This window comes from Lithobates pipiens, unplaced genomic scaffold (assembly GCF_037356315.1).
Source record: "Lithobates pipiens isolate NorthernLeopardFrog02 unplaced genomic scaffold, aLitPip1_a1.2 Scaffold_28, whole genome shotgun sequence".
NCBI classification, from domain to species: Eukaryota; Metazoa; Chordata; class Amphibia; order Anura; family Ranidae; genus Lithobates; species Lithobates pipiens.
In genome coordinates this window covers 177,788,172-177,806,640 of record NW_027507789.1, presented here as the reverse complement: position 1 = coordinate 177,806,640, position 18,469 = coordinate 177,788,172, and the positions used below count along the sequence as shown (strand labels likewise).

Genomic DNA, 18,469 nt, shown 5'->3' with positions numbered 1-18,469 from the left:
ACAGGTAATTAATACATTGTCAGTAGGACTTTGGTTATATTTATTTGGAACATTTTCATGTAAAGCAGGACATATACCTTTCTCTGAATACATGGTAAAAGCAGGACTTGTGTGATAATGGAATATTCAGACACAATGAGTGAAGTAATCTACCACATTTTGTGAAGAAGGTGATCCGTCCTCTTGCACTATGTTCCTATTTTAAGCTTTACATTCAGAAAATGCTGACCTGATGGTCTAGCGCCTGTAAATTTCCTAATTTCCCGTATATGTGATGTCAGCAGTCTTCAGCACAGGTTTCCTTTAAAATTAACCTGTCATCAGCTTGATGTAGCAACTGCAGTAGACGGTGCTTAGTACAGGAAAATCTTCCAGCTGATTCTCCCCACGGCTCATGTGGTCTTCTCCATCCACCTGGGTCCCCACCTCCAACAAGTTTTGCTTGCAAAGGGTTGTTCACGCTAGATCAGGGGGCTAAAACTGGCGGCCCTCCAGTTGTTGCAGACCTACTCTGCCTGCGGGAGTCATGCTTGTAACTGTCAGCCTTGCAATGCCTCATGGGACTTGTAGTTTTGGAAAAACCAGAGGGCCGCCAGTTTGAGACCCCTGCACTAGATATATTGGTATGCATTGATCAAAGCATGGCAGTGCATATATGTTGTAAAAGCCATGTATTTCATTAGGGCCAGTTCACACCAGTGTGCTATACTGATATGTGCTGCCCTGTACTGGAAAAAAAAAAAAAAAACTTATTTTTTTGCAAGAAATGTGCATAAATGAAAGTCAACATAGTTAAAGTTTTCTTTACAAATCGGTATGGTAGTTAGAATCCCAACTTGTATTACCTGACTGGACTTTGTATGTTCTCTGTGTCTGCGTAGGTTTCCTCCCACATTTTAAAGACATGCAGGTAGGTTAATTAGCTCTGGTCTAAATTGGCTGTAGTATGTGTAAGCATGAATGTGAGTTAGGGACCTTAGATTGTAAGCTCCTTGAGGATAGGGACTGCTGTGAATGTACAACAGGGATATGCAATTAGCGGACCTCCAGCTGTTGCAGAACTACAAGTCCCATGAGGAATAGCGAGACTCTGACAGCCACAAGCATGACATCCAGAGGCATGATGGGACTTGTAGTTTTGGAACAGCTGGAGGTCCACAAATTGCAAATCCCTGATGTACAATATATACAGTGGGTGTAAAAAAGAATGACCCCCTTTTTAAAAATAATCCCATTTTGTTGCTTTGCAGCCTGAAATGAAGACGGACAGTTTTTGTGTTATCCAGCTGTATTTACGCACGTCTAGACTTTGCAATATTTGCCCACTCTTCTTTGCAGAACTGCTTAAGTTCAGTTAAATTTGATAGTGACCATTTGTGGACTTCAGTCTTCAAGTCAATCCACAGAATTTAAATGGGGTTTAAGTCTGGGCTCCGACTAGGCCATGCAAGGACATTCACCTTTTTCTCCTACCACCACTCTGTGATCATTTTTGCTGTGTGCTTTGGGTCGTTTTCACCTTGGAAGGTAAACCTCCTTTCCATTGACCACTTTCTGGCAGATAGCAGCAGATTTTCCTCAAGAATTTGAAGGGATTTTGCCCCAACCAGTTTCCTTCTATCCTGACAAGTGCTCCAGTCCTCGCTGCAGAGAAACCCCCCCCCCATAACAGGATATTACCCCCTCCATGCTTTACTGTAGGAATGGTGTCATTTGGTTGGTGGTCCGTATTAGATTTCCACCAGACATATCATTTGGTGTTGAGGCCAAATAACTAAATTTTAGTCTCATCTAACCATAACACCTTTTTCCATGTGGCCTCAGAATCTTCAATGTCTGTTAACTCATTAGTCTCACCTGACCACTGTAAACAGACATTGAAGATTCTGAGGCCACATGGAAAAAGGTGTTATGGTTAGATGAGACTAAAATTTAGTTATTTGGCCTCAACACCAAATGATATGTCTGGTGGAAATCTAATACGGACCACCATCCAAATAACACCATTCCTACAGTAAAGCATGGAGGGGGTAATATCCTGTTATGGGGGAGTTTCTCTGCAGCAGGGACTGGAGCACTTGTCAGGATAGAAGGAAAAATGGATGGGGCAAAATACCATTAAAGCGGTGTAATGCTTAACAAAAAAAAAAAATTATTAAAAGTCAGCAGCTACAACTTCTGCAGCTGTTGACTTTTAATAATCGGACATTTACCTGTCCCAGGGTCCAGCGATGCGGAGGATCGAGGCCCCGGGTGGGAGGTACAGCGGGTCTAGAACTGACGTCATGAGGCCCAACAGTTCTGTATGGAGGGGTGGAGTTGGACAGCTTTTCCTGTTAACTAGCTTGTGATTGGTTGCTAGAACCGCTCCAGAATTCTAGCAACCAATCAGTTAACTGGAGCAGCTCCCACCCTCCATCCAGCACTGTGTTGTCTCCCGATAGCGGAGGGGAATAACCGACAGCTACTAAATGGTGCAACCATGGGTGTCCGGAGGGGACAGTGACTTGGTCTGGATGCGGACCATGGTCCGCCATTTAGTGATGCCTGATATACCTTCCTGACAGCTATATGAATCTGCTGCAGGCTGTGCCCGTTGTTGCATGGACTGGAGACACATTTCTAATGAATTCCAGGGATTATCTCTTAAAGTAGAAAAAATAATAATAATAGCCCAATAAAAGATCAAATCAAAAAGCAGCTTTTATTGCTCTCCCCCTGCAGTGCTCTTTTTTTCACAACAAGAAGCGCTCGGTCTGATGGACAGCGCCATTCATCCTACTTCCTCTGAGCACAGACTGTGATTGGACAGTAGAAGGAGAATCAGCACAGTAATGAGTTCTATTTTCTATCAGGGTATTGCCGATATATTTTCCAATGGATCTTCTCCAATAAGAATAATCGATCAGTAGTCAGTTATTCAATCAATTGATCAATATGCCACAAAAGGAAGTATAGTTGATCAATAGTTGTAAGATATGATCGTATGTGATTGATCGCTTCTCTCTTCCCACCAGGCAACCTCATAATCCAGTCGATCAAAGATGATCCAAATATGAATATAAATCATTTCGACAATCAACTCAGTTTGATCGAATCTGATCCAAACCAAGTGCAAAGCGAAGGGAAGCTTTGCCTATTTGATTGTTTTGCAGTTTGACCATACAATCATATCGACTAACAATTGAGAATCTGCTTCCTTGAGTCAATCATCGATCGGTTATTGGTGAAGATCAAATGGAAAAGAGATCAATCATTTATCAAAGTGTGTATGGCCACCATTAGACTTGATTTAGATCAGATTTGAGTCGATCGGCCAGGATGGAATATTATTAATCATTTTGCATCAATCAGCAGCACCAAGATAGTTTGTTCATGAAAAGGGTTTTCAATCGATCAGATTGTGAGATTGCATGAGGTAACATAGATGCGATCCATAATGTACGACAAATTACGATCATGTCTTAACAATCTATCCTCTTCCCGGTGTGTGTCGTATCAATTTAATGGGTTGTCGACTAAAGATCAATTGTTCCTATTGGAGTAGATCGATTGGTAAAAGCAATTGATCGTTTATTGAAGTACGTTGAATACATATATGGAATAAATGTTATTTTTGTTTATCCACATTTGCCTGGAGTATAGAGAAAATGAAATAGCCATCCCTGGCCAGATCCCCAGCCAATCAGACATCGCCCCTTTAAATCAGAGGTCTGCACAATAAAGGTTACAAGGGTACTGCTGTGTCACCGCCGAAGCCCCGCCTACAAATGTCAACCCTTCTGCCTTTTAGCGATCAGGCCGCCATTTTGTTGAAGCCCTAAAAAATAACGCGGGCCACAAAATAATAAAAGATATACAGTAACAAAACACGTAAGATAATGGAAGAATAAAAGATAGAATACCGACAACTAATTACTATTTTTTCAAAACACATTTTCGCAGGGCAGCCTTGGCGGCTATGACACGCTAGGTTGTAGCGGTTCGCGCACGCGTGGTATGGAGAAGAGCTCGAATGCCCACTGCGCGTGTGCCAAGTCAAACGCGGCCACGCGCCATCTCCCCGCACGCATGCGCTCTGTCAGTCCTTAGCTCGCTTTCTCCCTGTTCGCCGAAACGCGCATGCGTGCAAACGCTCGTCGAGTGCCGAGCCAAGGCAGGCGCGCGCCCCCCTTACCACGGAGCGGGCAGCGGCCACGTAGCTGCGCGGCGCCGGGAGCGCGCACGGAGGGGGGCGCTCGGTCTAGTGACGTGAGCGGCGGAGGAGGAGGAGGCCGAGGACAGGAAGGAAGCTTACCGGGAGCCATGGACCGAGACACCCCGGGAGGGAGGGTAAGAGAAGGGAAGCGCGGGCCTGGTGTGTGGAGGGAGCAGGCTGAGGCCTGTGCAGGGAGGGGGAGCCTGCACTGGGAGCCAGGCCTCTGGGGCTGACTAGGCCGCACTGAGGAGATCCATACTGACTGATACATGGACTCCCATCCACAGGAGGCCGGCCGGGCCCTGACCGGGGTAGGCTCCTCATTGGGGGCCTAGGGAGGGGCAATACATTCTATCGGCTGGGGGTGTCCTCCAAATCTGATTGTCTCCTCACCCACCCATTGGAATGCATTCAACTGCACCCACAAACACAACTTTATTCAGCTGTGCATGGAGCAGGGAAGGGTTACACCCCCGGCCAGGTGATTGGAACTTCCTGGAGGACATTTCCCTTCACTTCCTGTCCTGGAGACACAACAGGAAGTTGGAGGAAAGCCCCCAAAGTCAGGGGAATGCCTGTCGGAGCAGGGGCTGGGGACACATGAGATGCCGGGACTGATGTGAAGGGATGAACGTATTTCTGATCACTATTATATGTTGGCGGGTGAAAATTTACAGAAAACGGGCGCTGGGAATAAAAAGTGCAAAAACAAAATAAAGGACTAGGGGGAAGGACCTCAAAAGAGAAAGTGGGTGCTAAATGCGACCCCAAGATTATATCATATGAAAGAATAAATACTTTATTTAGTATAGTCTTGTGATCGCATGCAGTACCCGCTTTCTCTTCTTTTATTCCAGGTACTTGTATAGTGCCATCAGTGTACGCAGTGCTTTCCATATACGTCATACATTCACATCACTTTCTCTTTTGGGGTCTTTGGTGCCTACTTGGGGTACGCCAACCCACACACCCATAGGGTTTCATTCAATCATTTATTTGGTATCCCCCTTTTTTTTTTTCAGTGTCCTGTCATGACACGCATTATATCTAGGTATGAAATAGGTCGGTCTCATATGGGTGGTAAAAAAGGGCAACGTTTTTTTTTTTCCCCAGCTGCCCAAATAAGTTGTAAAATAACAGCCAGATGGGGCTGTACGCATGCCAAGGCTGCGATGCTTGGTGGTCACAGTATTTTTGACTCGGGGTGCAGATTTGTGCCAGGCTCTGTTTGTCAGATTTGCCCATTGAGTTCAATGGGGCCGGGCTGCCACTGAGTGCAATACACACAATTGTAGCGCGCCATTAAAGTGTTACTAAACCCACAACAGTAAAAATCAGTCTGTATATGCAGTAACGCTTGTTGAATCCCTTAGGTTCCACAGGGAGTATATCCTCCGCATTGTGTAGAAAGGCTGTTTGATCCTGTCTCCTCTGATCCTCCCCTTCTGCTGTCCCCAATCCTCCTCCTGATGGAACAGAGCCTTGGGTGCATTCTGCACATGCTCAGTTTGGTGTTTATGGCTAGTTTTTTTCTCTTTTTTTCTTGGGTGGGTACATGTGATCAGCAAGGGCAAATCAGCACTGTCCAGACAGAGGGTCAGGGGTGCTGCAGCCTCATAGGACAGTCGGAGGAGAGTGACAACTCCTTCTGCAAGCGTTAACCAAACACTAATAGAAGTCACAAGACTGCTATATACTGCTTATGAGAAAAAATATTTAGCAGTTCATATTTACTAAAATAATTACATTTCCATGTTCTGTGTACTGAGGGAGACCGGATATAGTGAATGCAGGGTCCTGGGTTTAGTAACATTTTAAAGGCAATTTTTTTTTTTTTTTTTTTTTATATAACAAACACTTACCTGCTCTGTGCAGTGGTTTTGCACAGAGCAGCACAAACCCCTTTTTCTCAGGCCCCCCGCTGGCTCTCCTGCCCCTTCCCTTCTGCCAAGTGCCCCCAGAGCCAGCAACTTTCAGTGGGGGCACCCAAACAGGCGTGCTCCTGATCCGCTGCTCTGCGTGTCCATTCACAGCCCTTCTCTCTTCTTATTGGCTCGCTGGTTGTGATTGACAGCATTGGGAGGCAATGGCTCCTCCTTCTGCTTTCTCAGCCAATGTGGAGGGAGAGTCCTTGGAGTGCTATGGCTGTCGTACACACCACTGGATCGTGATGTGGGTCAGCTAAGTAATGGGGGGGGGGGGGGGGGGGGATGCAGAAAAGACAAGGTTTTTTTAGCTTCATGTTTAGAATGCATGAAAGAATAAATAACCTTGAGCCTCTAGAACCACTTTAAAGGATAAGTTCACCTTTCTGAACATGTTGCCTGTTACACCCATATTTAGAGTGCAACATGGTCAGCATCCGCCACCTCACTCCAGGATTCCGCCCCCCCCCCCCCCCCCCCCCCCAGCAGGCTGGGGATCTTTTCTCCACCTCCATTGTCCCAATTTAATAAGGATGAGCCCCAGTGTGTTGGTGCACACCCCGTGCAGAGCCCTCCAGGAGGTCGGCGCAGCGCTAATCACAGGCAGTGACATTTCCTGATGTGCGGCTGCAGAGATCGGGACAATGTCTCACTGCCTGTGATTAGCGCTGCGCTGACTTCCTGGCGGGCTCTGCATGTGGAGTGCGCGAACACGCTGGAGCTCATCCCAACTATTTGAAAACAGCGCAGGCCATGCGGGACTCCCACATCATTTATTCAGAGTTCTTTGAATGAACTACAACTACTGTCAGCCATTGTAGGGGATGGCTTGTAGTTCTTAATGAACTGCTAGGGCTCTGGTGAGCAGACTCCTAGTATAGGAGGTACAGGCAGACAGCTATACTGGTAGTCTGCAGGAGCCAGACATTGCACCTGTCACCTGCTTATCGCGTTTGCAATGCTTTACAGGCTCCTTTAGGAAAAAAATAATGCAAATTCGATTTTTTTTTTTCCCTAAAGGTGAACTGATCCTTTAAATCAGACAGTGAGGAGGTGATATTACAACTCCTTGCTGCCTGTTAAATGCCCTCTGAAAAGCACTGTGACTGGAAGGAGAGATCTTGAGATCAGTACAGCGGGAATTTCTGCAGATCCTGACCTGGAGTGAAGAACAGATGTCGGGCTCCCGGGGTTAGCAGCGTGCAGGCGCGGATATAGGAAGAACTTGGCCAGGTATCCGAGTGTCAGGACTTGTAGGCAATGCTGTCCCACCAGAATGACGCCTCCCCTCTGTAATGGTCAGCTTCTCAGGCTCTCTCCTTAAAGAGGAGCTCCAGGCTTTGTCAGAAAAAAAATAAGTCAGCAGCTACAAATACAGTAACTGCTGACTTTTAAGATTAGGTCACTTACCAGTCCACGAATCCAGTGGTGTCTTCACCCCAGCCAATTTTTTTTCAATCAGCTCTCTGGTGCCGCCGCCACCATTATGGGTAAGGGAAACTGGTAGTGAAGCCCTACTGCGCTTTGTGAATGGCCCGGCAGCAGGGAAAGGAGAGGGGCGAACTTCCGCTTGACTTCACCGTGGCAAAATCATCTGGAAGTGGGAGCATGTACCTGTCAAAATCAGGTACCCACTCCCCCTTGAAAGGTGCCAAATGTGGAGCTCCGCTTTAAAGTTCTTGCAACTCTCCACACAGACATCTGAGTGCCTTCCCCAGTGAGGAATTCTTAATGGTATTCTTAGTGACAGCCCCATGCATCGCTACATTGCATTTTCACACATGCCAAACTGTATAGTGCCACAGCAAGCAGCATGCAGTTAGGTGCAGCACTTAAAGTGGAACTGAAGGCAGCAAATACTCACCTTTGCTCTAATGATGCCTGTCCCTTGCCAGCATGGCATCTTGTGAGTGCCCGTTTTTAGCCGCCTTCAATGGCTGGCTTGGATTGACGTCACTCCTGCGCATGCACAAGAGGCTGCTATTCCAGCACACACGGATAAGCTGAGCTTTTACAAGGGTCAGTTTTCATTTATGTAAAACCTTCATTCCAATAGGGAAAAAACTGTTGCTGTAATTGCAGTGTGAGGGGGAGTTTGGTTTCAATTGGAAAGGCTTCATTTACATTTGCGGTTAGGGGGTGGCAAAAATGTACCGTTGAGCCACACTTTTGCTACCCGCCAACCACGCTCCCCCCTACTTGAGCTGCAATAGCCAACAGATAGGGATGTTTAAATGCCGCAGCCTCCATGCTTCGCTTTGTACAGTTCACCCAACATGTAGCGATCGGCAGGCAGCAGGTCACAAGGTGAAAACAGAAGGAAAAAAAGCCTAAAAAAAAGAAAACAAGTGCAGTCACCATGTCTCAGTATTGGTAAGCTGCAATATATTACATTTTTGGTTTTCGGTTTATTATTGCTTTAACTATTTGGTACAATTTTTACCTTAGCGTTTGCACTTTTACACGTTTTCCATGCTGGTGGCTTCTGCTCTCTTAGTGCTGCTTCCCTGAATGTCTGGTCTTCACAGGAAAAAGTTAGCAGTGGACAGTGCGGTTTGGAGAAGAGGAGTGCTTTGTCACCTTGGGCTTGGGGCTGATGTTTCTAATGATGCACACTATATAGGAGACACAATTCTAGTACCTTCATGTAAGGGTGACTCCATAGTGTGTTACTGGCTGGATCAACAGAGAAAAAATAAAAAAAATAACTAATGCAGCCTACACATCTACTGATTGGTAATCTGCAATGTATTATATTTGTGTTTTTGAGTTTAATATTGCTTTCAGAGCAGACAGCGCTGCCTCCAGACAGTAAATTATTGGATGTGTCCTGAGGAGCGCCTGCTACAAAAGTGTCTCACTTGAAGGCCTTTTTGGAACATTTAAGGGTTCAGAGCATGAAATTCTTCCCACATGTTTTTTGGGGGAAAAGTCTCCCCCGCTGTTTGGTGTTTGAACAGTCTGTTAATAAAATCATGATAGAGAGTGCACTAAGGGAGTGGTGTTATAGTGATTGTAAGGTCTTGTTCCCCCTCCCCCTATAAAAATAACAAATATGTTGTACTTACCTGCTCTCTTGCAGTGGATTTGTAGAGAACAGCCCAGATCTCCCTCTTCTTGGGTCCCTCTTTGGAGCTCCTGGCCCCTCCCCCCTCTTCAGTGCCCCCACAGCAAGCAGCTTGCTATGGGGGCACCCGAGCGGAGTCACAGCTCCCTGTGTCCATTCGGAAAGAAGCCCCGGCCCCGCTCTTCTCTCCCTTGACTGGCTAGCTGACATTGGCAGCAGCGGGTGCCAATGGCGCCGCTGCTGTGTCTCAGCCAATCAGCAAGGAGAATCTTGGTCGGCTGAGACAATCTTGGACATCACTGGACACACAGAAGGCTTTTTATCATACAATGCATTAAGCTAAAAAAAAAAAAAAAAAAAAAAAAAAAAAGAAACTTCTGACTTTACAACTTTAAGGCTTTATAAAAACCAACGTGTCCTGATGACACTAAAGGTGGATAAAGGAGCCCCCCTAAGACAGGAAGTGTGTTACTGGCGGGATCACCAGGGGAACAAGCTAATGCAGACACTACATCTAAGGGCTGGTAAGCTGCCGTATATTACGTTTTTCCTTTTGGATTTGAATATATTTTATACCTGTGGGTGAGGAATGCATGCAAAATCAGACTCATTACTGACCCGCAGAGAGACTGCACTTCAGCAGGCGTGTCGGGGTGTCATTGATTCTTAAAGGATAAGTTGACAGTTTGGAACATGTTACACCCATATGCACACCCCCAATTCCTCAATCTAATAGGGGGTCTTCTGCAGCCACTCTCTCAGCCCCCCACCCCCCCTCTCTTCGCTTGTCCATTCACAGAACCCTTTTAATTTCTATCAACTCATTCATAAAATCCAAATCTTTCTGTGAATGGTCGGGGGAGAGGAGGGGACAGGTAGAGTGACTGCTGTGTGTAGGAGATCCGTATCCCTTCTCTTGGAGCCCCTGGAGTATAGTGGAAGCTGATCTGTCAGCCCTCAGTGAGCAAAATAGAGGGGATTGGGGAGGTGGAATACACCACCTTGCACTTAACTCCCTATTTGCCAGCAGATTTTAAATGCTTATTTTTCCTAGAGGTCCTCCAAGCTGTGGGTCTGCCTTAAAAAAAAAAAAAAGTTAGCAGCTACAAATACAGCTCATCTGAACCGTTTCTTCTCTGGTCTTTGGGTCCCGGTGCCGGCATATTATCTGTGGGCAGCCAGTTGTGATTCCTCGTGATCTCACAGCTGACTGCCCACTGCGCATGCACAAGCCGAGCTGTGCTTTGTGAATGGTCCCACAGCTTTGTGGGACCTGGAATGTGTTTCAGAAGGTTAAGGCGGATTTGGCTTCTGACTGGTAGTAGGAGCGGGTACCTGTAAAAACCAGGTTTGGATCTGAGTATTTAGTCCATTGTAAGTCAGTGACTATAACTCGCCAAACATCACACAAAAACCCCCTAGAAAGCGCCTGAAATGGCTATGCTGAAGGTGAATAACGATTTGCTGTCTATTGTGTACCAGTGATGAGGGTGTAGTGTTATGCACCATTTCACTGTCACCCCGTTTATATATATATATATATATATATATATATATATATATATATATATATATATATATATATATATATAATTTTTTTTTTTTTTCCACCACAAAATTGCACTTAATTACAGTTTATGTACCAAAGCTGAGCTGTGCTGCATTGACAAACTCCAGAATAGTAGAATGCCTGTGTTCTGTCAGATTAGGCGACCCATCAGAATTGGAAACGAGGCCGCCATATTGCTACACCCCACACTTGTCCACAGTATGGATATAGTGACAAGGGGCAAGTGGACATCTTGTTACACCCACCGGAGATTTGCATTTCACAGTTTTTAACAGAAAAAGCAGCTTATAAGGTCAAATACAGTATTTAGAAATCTGACGGACTGTTTAGATGTTGAATTTTAAAAGCAGCGGCAAACCTGCTGATCTCAGTTTTGGTCATCTGACAGAACACATCTGTTTTTATAATTCAACATGTAAACAGTCCTATGGATTTCCAAATACTTTTTCACCTTATGTGCTCTGTTTACTATTAAATATAAGTGTAAAATGTAAATCTCCGGTGGTTGTAACAAGATGTCCGCTTGCCCCCTTCTCGGTGTATCCTTACTGTGGAGGAGTACTGGGTGTAGCAAGATGGCGGCGACAGAATGTCGCTTCCGTTACCAATTCTGATGGGTCACCATATCTGACGGAACACCTGCACATTGAGCTTTGAATGGAGCACAAAGAAAACCATTTTCCTAGCAGTAATCTGTGGTGTTCTTGTGCAGAACAATACAGGTCACAGCTTACAGTGTAAAGAGGCTCTTAGATAGTTGTACCAAGAACAGGTGTCCCTGCTGAAAGGTTCACTTACCTCTTGTTTGGGAACACCTTTATTTCCTGCTAAGGCCTCATTCACACAGGGCGTACTATAGCGTACACACTCGTAGGGCGTGTTTACCTGCATGGGGAGGCACAGGTGTTCCATGTATCCCTGTGCAGGCAGTCCTGTGTTGCCAATTGGGATGCAACAGCTCCTTGAACACTGCCACTGCTTTCAATCTGACATCCGCGTGGGTGCGGGTACATGCGCACTTTTGTTACCCTGTCCCAATGTGAATGAGGCCTAGCAGTGGTCACCAGTACAAATAGAGGGGTAAATTTCCCCAGGGGGAACACACACCAGTAAAAATTTGATAGAAGGGCATTTCAATTTTCTTTTCTTTCCCTTCCGTTGAAAAAAAATAATAATAATCCCACGCTCCCCCTCTGCAAATGCATACTTACCAAGTACTGTCACCTGAAGATGCACCCTGTTGCTGCTAGGGAGTGAACAGCAGAAATAGAAATGAAGGCTTGCCTGTGCTATGCTGAGTAAGGCATTGCATCTTGTGACTGTCTGTAGTCCTGGATGGAGGTTGTGTCTCGTAGCTATTGTTGTGCACGGGCACACATTCTCACAGAGACTCATGGGCATGGGGCTTTCCTAAACTAGGGTTCTAAGTAAGAGGGGGAAAAAGCAGTTCATAGAAACCTGGTTTGTGGGTTTATGGAGTGTTTCCCGACTCAAGGTTTATAGTACAGTAAAGCGGAGTTCCTCCCAAAAGTGGAATTTGCGCTTTAAGCACTCCTCTCCCCCTTACATGCCACATTTGGTATGTCATTTTTGGGGGGGGGTACCTAGTTTTGACAGGTACCCAGCCTCCCACTTCCGCTCTCACCACCTAGGCAGCGACTCCTCTCCCCCTCCCTCCCCTGCAAACTTCTTGCCATGCCGCAGAGAGTAGAGGAGCGAGGTTTCAGGCGGCCACATCGCTGGACCGTGGGACAGGTGAGTGTTAAGTCAGCAGCTACACTTTTTGTAAAAACAAGTAGAACTCCGCTTTAAAGACCTGGTCACACTGCGCAGTCACTGATGATTTTCTGCAACTGATCAATGCCAGTTTTGCAGGGGTATATAAAACAATTAATTTTTTCTGTAACATTGTTCTCACAACTTTGGTGTGATGTGTGCAGCGGAAAAATGCAGACACTCTGCATTTTTCTGCTGCACTGCAGGTCAGCGCAGCACAGTGTACTACAGAGGCTTAAATGGAGTGTTAAGTTGGCCATAGACGGTTTGGGCTGAACTGCGGCCGACTTCCCCATTTTCTTTTTTTGCCCTGCTTACCTGACGGTGGTATCTGGATATTCCAGATACTCGCCCATCTAGTTAATCCAGCATTAACCCGCTGAGATCATCTCATGCCTGGCCACAGCTCTGTCCCTCGCAGCCATGTTTTTTCTGAATATCATTGAGAGGCTCGTCGGCTCTTCTTGGTTCGGCAAGCCTCTCAATGATGCACCGATAGGCCTTCCCCCTGTTGGTCAGTGAAAGCCTTTGCCCCTTGGATATGTGCCATACATATCCCAGGAGGCACCGCGGGCAGCGTGCGTGTCATTTGCCTAAGGTGAGTGACGTGCAAGGGGAAGCAGGGTGGACTTGGCATAAAAAAAAAATGCCCTATTCCAGCAGAGGAAAGGTGAAGGGGTGGAGAGGCGGGATTGTCCTCGGGAGGGTAAAGGCCCGCTTTAATGTATCTTCCTTTTTTCTTTTAGTAGCAAACCTTTTATTCTTGCCTGCTCTGTGTAATAGTTTTGCACAGAGCAGCCCCGATCCACCTCTCCTCAGGTCCCTCATCAGCGCTCCTGACCCCTCCCTCCTGCCCCCAGAGCAAGCAGCTTGCAATTGGGGTATCCGAACAAGCTCGCTTCCTGGCTGCGGCTCTGCTTGTCCCTGCTCTCTCGCTCTCCTGATTGGCTCAGTGGCTGTGTTTGACAGCAGAGGAAGCCAATGGCTGCTTTAGCCAATGAGGAGGCAGTCTCCAGAGAGCCGAGGTACTCGTGCATTTTGCTAGATCGAGACGGGCTTCAGGTAAGTATTAGGTGCTGCTGCACAGAGAAGGTGTTTTGCCTTTGTGCATAGAATGCCTTTTCCTTTTGCCTTTACAACCTATTTAATAAAACAGATTCCTCTATCCAAATAAGAGTTGGATGTAGGAGATTTCCTTCCCTCCCAATGTAACAATCAACTTCTGAACAGGGATGGCCACATACTGATCAGAATGCAGTGATCAGCTTTACTGTGTTCACTCTCAATAAAGTTACAGAAAGAAAATGTAAACATGCAATGTGCTGAAACGGCACATCACATCACCCAGCAAAATGGACACCAACCTGAATACTAAAATGTGATTTATGACAGAATTGTGTTTTATGTAACCCTGAGAAAATCATAGATTCTGTACAGTTCAACCCGCGCTTTCCAAATTGTATGCTGAGATTGTATATGAGACGGCCAGCTTTACACAGAACAAAAGGGGGATTTGTTGGTCCTTCTTTTTGGATCTTTTCTCCTTTAAAAGCTGGCTTTGTGGCTGTCATACGGATCGAATTGCTTTTGTACTTTGTGGCACTGACCTGAGACAATATTCTGACTTTTTAAGGTGTGTGCTTGTTCCAAGTTAGTGACTCGGCTCGCCTTAAAGCAGTGGTTCTCAACTCCTGTCCTCAGGACCCACTAACAGGCCAGATTTGAAGTATTTCCAGCAAATCATCTCACCTGTGATGTATTTGTTATCTTGCAAACCTGGCCTGTGGACAGGAGTTGACAACCACTGCCTTAAAGGATAGTTGCAACCCAAGAATCTAAAGGATGATCGTTCTCCCTGTGTCTCACACCCTTGCCTGCACAGTGCCCGCTCTCGCTCTGTCATTACAGCCCAGCTGCTGTTGCAATGGGGAGAGCACACTGCGCATGCACAGTTGAGGGAGAGTGCTCTTTCCTTAGATGTTTGGGGTGTGCCTAAAGCTGCACATACATTATACAGTTTTCTTTAATTACCTTTAGATTTACCTTGAACTATGTAGTGCAAGGGCCTGCCTGATTGCATACAAATTGAAAGTGTTTAGGTTTGACCTCCATATGGTTTTGAGTCTAAACCAGAAAATTGTATAATGTATGGCCAGCCTAACAGACCTCACATCCTAGATCCTGTGCCAGGTTCAGCAGATGGCAAAAGTTTTCTGGCCAGGCTTCCAGGAAGCTACATTTGGCCTACAGGATTATCATTTGACGTAAGCTTAGTTTGTCTCCAAGTGTTTGTTTTTGTCTAATGCGTCATAGTTCATTTTAATTACAAAGATGACTGTGGGATCTTTGTAGCAATATAGCCCCTCCTCCCAAAGAAATCCATTAAGAGCAGTAAAAGCTTTCAGATAGCTGCTGGGCACCACCATCCTGTATCAGAAGCCGGCGGTGCCTAGCAGATAGTGACCCTTCACTCTTCTGATGTGACTGCAGGATCCAGTGAATGGATGCCAGGGGGCAGATTGAGCAGTGGCACCATGCTGCTTCTGAGCTATTCTAAGAGGGTGAGGGGAAGCTATACAGGAGTTGTGCTATAAAAGTACACCTTTTATTTTTAAATAAGAACTCCAAGAATGAGATTAGTATAAAAACTTACTTTGGGTCAGCTTGACTCAAACAGATTATCCAGATGCCACCTTCATGTGGCCCGATAGCGAAGCTGTAATTCTGTGTTGTAGCCTGCGCGCCACATCAAGGAAGTGGCATCTTGTTTGGGAAGATGCCTGAGCGACTTCTTCTCTGTGCGCTAAACATAGCGCGTTGCTCGGTCTCGCACTTCTGACACCCAGGTAACGCCTTATTTTTTTTTTCCAGTAAATACAAGGCATTTTATGATTGGCAGAGGTGGTGAGGAAGCCAGATCACACCACAATCCCCTTTTAAGATAATCGGAGAATGCTTTGTATTCAATGAAAAAAATGAATGTCAGTCTTTTTCTGAGTGGTGGAAGCGAGCGACACTCTTTTTAGTGCACAGAGGGTAAGTCGCCAAAAGAAAACGCTGCTTACTGTATGCAGCATCGGTTTGAGCTGGTCCAAAGTACATGCATTAACTTTGCCCAGATGGCCTATGGAAGTGGATGCAGATGCAGCGGTTACATAGATACAGCTGTATGTTAAGATTTGACAGGAAATGTCTGTTCAGGGATGTTCACCAGCACGCCTGTTGGCTTGAGGAGGATGCAGAGGCCTCATGCATGCAGTATGGTTGTCAGCGCCTGTCAGAATGAGGCCTAGATCCAGGAAAGGAAGTTTTGCCATCAGTCGTTAATGTTTAACATAACAGAAGCCCTTTTACCCCCAGAAGATAATGTTTGAGGTCCTATGTTAAGTGATTTTCCTCACCTTCTTTTGCGCACATATAAACCTGTCTGATTATCCATGGTTGCTTCTGTGTGTAAAACAAAAACAGACCACTTCCTTTGTGTGTGTATGGCTGCACCCACCCTATATGGTTTTACTGTAGGTCAAGCCACCTTTCTTGTTGGCTATTATAATACACACCAGTGCAGCCAGTGCCAGCACATACAATTATTATACAGGATTTATATAGAACCAATAAGGATGAACTCGGGCATGTTCGCAAGTCCAGCTGCCTGCGTCCGCCAGAAAGCTGACACTCGGCAGGGCAAAACACAAGCAGCGATCTATTTCCCGATCCACGGCTGCACAGATCGGGAAATGTCTTACTATCTGTAATTAGCGATGCGGAGTGTCTGCTTCCTGGCGGGAGCGGGGACTTGGGAACACGCCTGAGTTCATCCTAAGGCTCCATGCACACTGAAGCTCAAAAAAGCTTTTTCTGGACGCCAGATTGCTGGCAGAAAATGCTGGTTGAAAAATGTGCTTTTAATAGCGTTTTGTACTAGCGTTTTCAATAAAAATACACAGAGAACACTCCAAAAACCCCACCGTGCATTCCAAACTCCCACAATGCATTGAAAAAAAAATAGAATGCCGAACACTAACGCGTGTTTATGAGCGTTTATTCTGGCGTTCAGAAAAAAAGCCCATAAACTCCACTGCTCATTAAAGCTAAAAAACGTTCATGTGTGCATGGACACATAAAAAAAAAACGCCCAAACTGCAGTTTATTAGCTCCAGTGTGCATGGAGCCTTAAGTGCCAACAGTTTGCGCAGTGCTGTAAAACATAAGGGCAGACAGTACAGTTACAATACAATTCAATACTGGAGGAATATGAGGGCCCTGCTTGTAGAGTTTACAATCTAGGACAGTGATGGCGAACCTTGGCACCCCAGATGTTTTGGAACTACATTTCCCATGATGCTCAACTACACTGCAGAGTGCATGAGCATTATGGGAAATGTAGTTCCAGAACATCTGGGGTGCCAAGGTTTACCATGACTGATCTAGGGTCTCCTCCAACTAATAAGCCAAACAAGACGTGTACAGATGTGCAATTAATCTTTGGATGTGTAGTCTAAAGCGAACTTTGCACGTACACCCCCCCCCCCCCCCCAATAAAAAAACTATTTTATATATATATATATATATATAAATTTATTATAGATCCTGGTCCCTTAAAGCGGATCGCACAGTGCTTGTGCTATGTAATCTGTCCCCCTCTAAACTAAAAAAAAAAAAAAAAAACCCCTAAACCTACCACTTCCCTGTATGCCCTCTCTAAACAGACCACGATAACCAGGGCAGCTCCACTCTGATAACCGTGGTCAAAGTGCCTTCCTCTATGATGGGATGCCTGCTCTCTTCTTTCTTCTCACCCCCTCCTTCCTCCCTGTCAGCGCCCTCTCTGTCTGTCTCCGGCCCGGCTTTCTTAGCGTGTGTTGTCAGCACTCAAGGCAAGACAAGTAATTTGTGCCCCTAACCCACAGACATTTAGCGTTCCCTGAGTCCCTTCCACTTGTACAGTATTAAAACCCCTTATGGTACATTTTAGGATGTACCACTCTTTCTCTTTGTTCTCCTTTCTTTCCCTTTTATCTCTTGATCCTAATTTCTTGTTTTTTCCCTCATCCCTCTCTGTAGCCATTTTTCTTGTTCTTTTTCTTGTTCTTTTTCTTGTTCTTTTTCTTGTTTTTTTTCTTGGTTTTTTTCTTGTTTTTTTTCTTGTTTTTTTTCTTGTTTTTTTTCTTGTTTTTTTTCTTGTTTTTTTTCTTGTTTTTTTTCTTGTTCTTTTTCTTGTTCTTTTTCTTGTTCTTTTTCTTGTTCTTTTTCTTGTTCTTTTTCTTGTTCTTTTTCTTGTTCTTTTTCTTGTTCTTTTTCTTGTTCTTTTTCTTGTTCTTTTTCTTGTTCTTTTTCTTGTTCTTTTTCTTGTTCTTTCTTTTCTCCTCCCCTCTTTTCCTCTCCCTTCCATGTATTCTTTATTTTTATTCCTTCTCTTACTCCTTGGTGAGTGGCAGTGCTGGCGGGGAGTTGGGATGAGTGGCAGTGCTGGCGGGGAGTTGGGATGAGTGGCAGTGCTGGCGGGGAGTTGGGATGAGTGGCAGTGCTGGCGGGGAGTTCTGATAAGCCAACTTAGGTTCTCTTGATCAAGGTCACCTGCTGATCTGAGAACTGTAGTGGGGACTTTTAAGGGCAACTCTAATCACAGGCAGTGTTTGTTACTCACTGTGTCACTATGCCAAAATCAGGAGATAGGGTCTCCTCCAGCCCCTCCCATGTCACTTTCCTCACCAGTCAGCTGACCTCTAGTCTCTGCCCCCCAGCCATGGCGTGAACTGAATGGGAGGCCACGAAGAGTCTGAGTGGGCAGCCGCGCTCTCCAGGAACGGCCCAGCTTGGTGACAACAGGCTCCAGGGACAGCCCTGCTGGGCAGCCACGAAAAGGCAGGGAGAACAGGGCGGGCTTCAGGAACAGTCCAGGATTTGGCGACCCCTCGCAAACCGTCATTCGA

At 45.7% G+C, this 18,469-nt stretch overlaps 1 protein-coding gene across 1 annotated transcript in view; it reads left to right on the top strand.

The window, feature by feature from the left end:
* The first annotated feature begins 4,130 nt into the window (after positions 1 to 4,130).
* Positions 4,131 to 18,469, top strand: part of ZNF652 (zinc finger protein 652) — an 84,100-nt gene continuing 69,761 nt past the window's right edge. The window contains exon 1 of the mRNA XM_077459985.1: positions 4,131 to 4,332. The gene's annotated coding sequence lies outside the window, so the exon portion shown is untranslated. The remainder of the gene's footprint in view (positions 4,333 to 18,469) is intronic.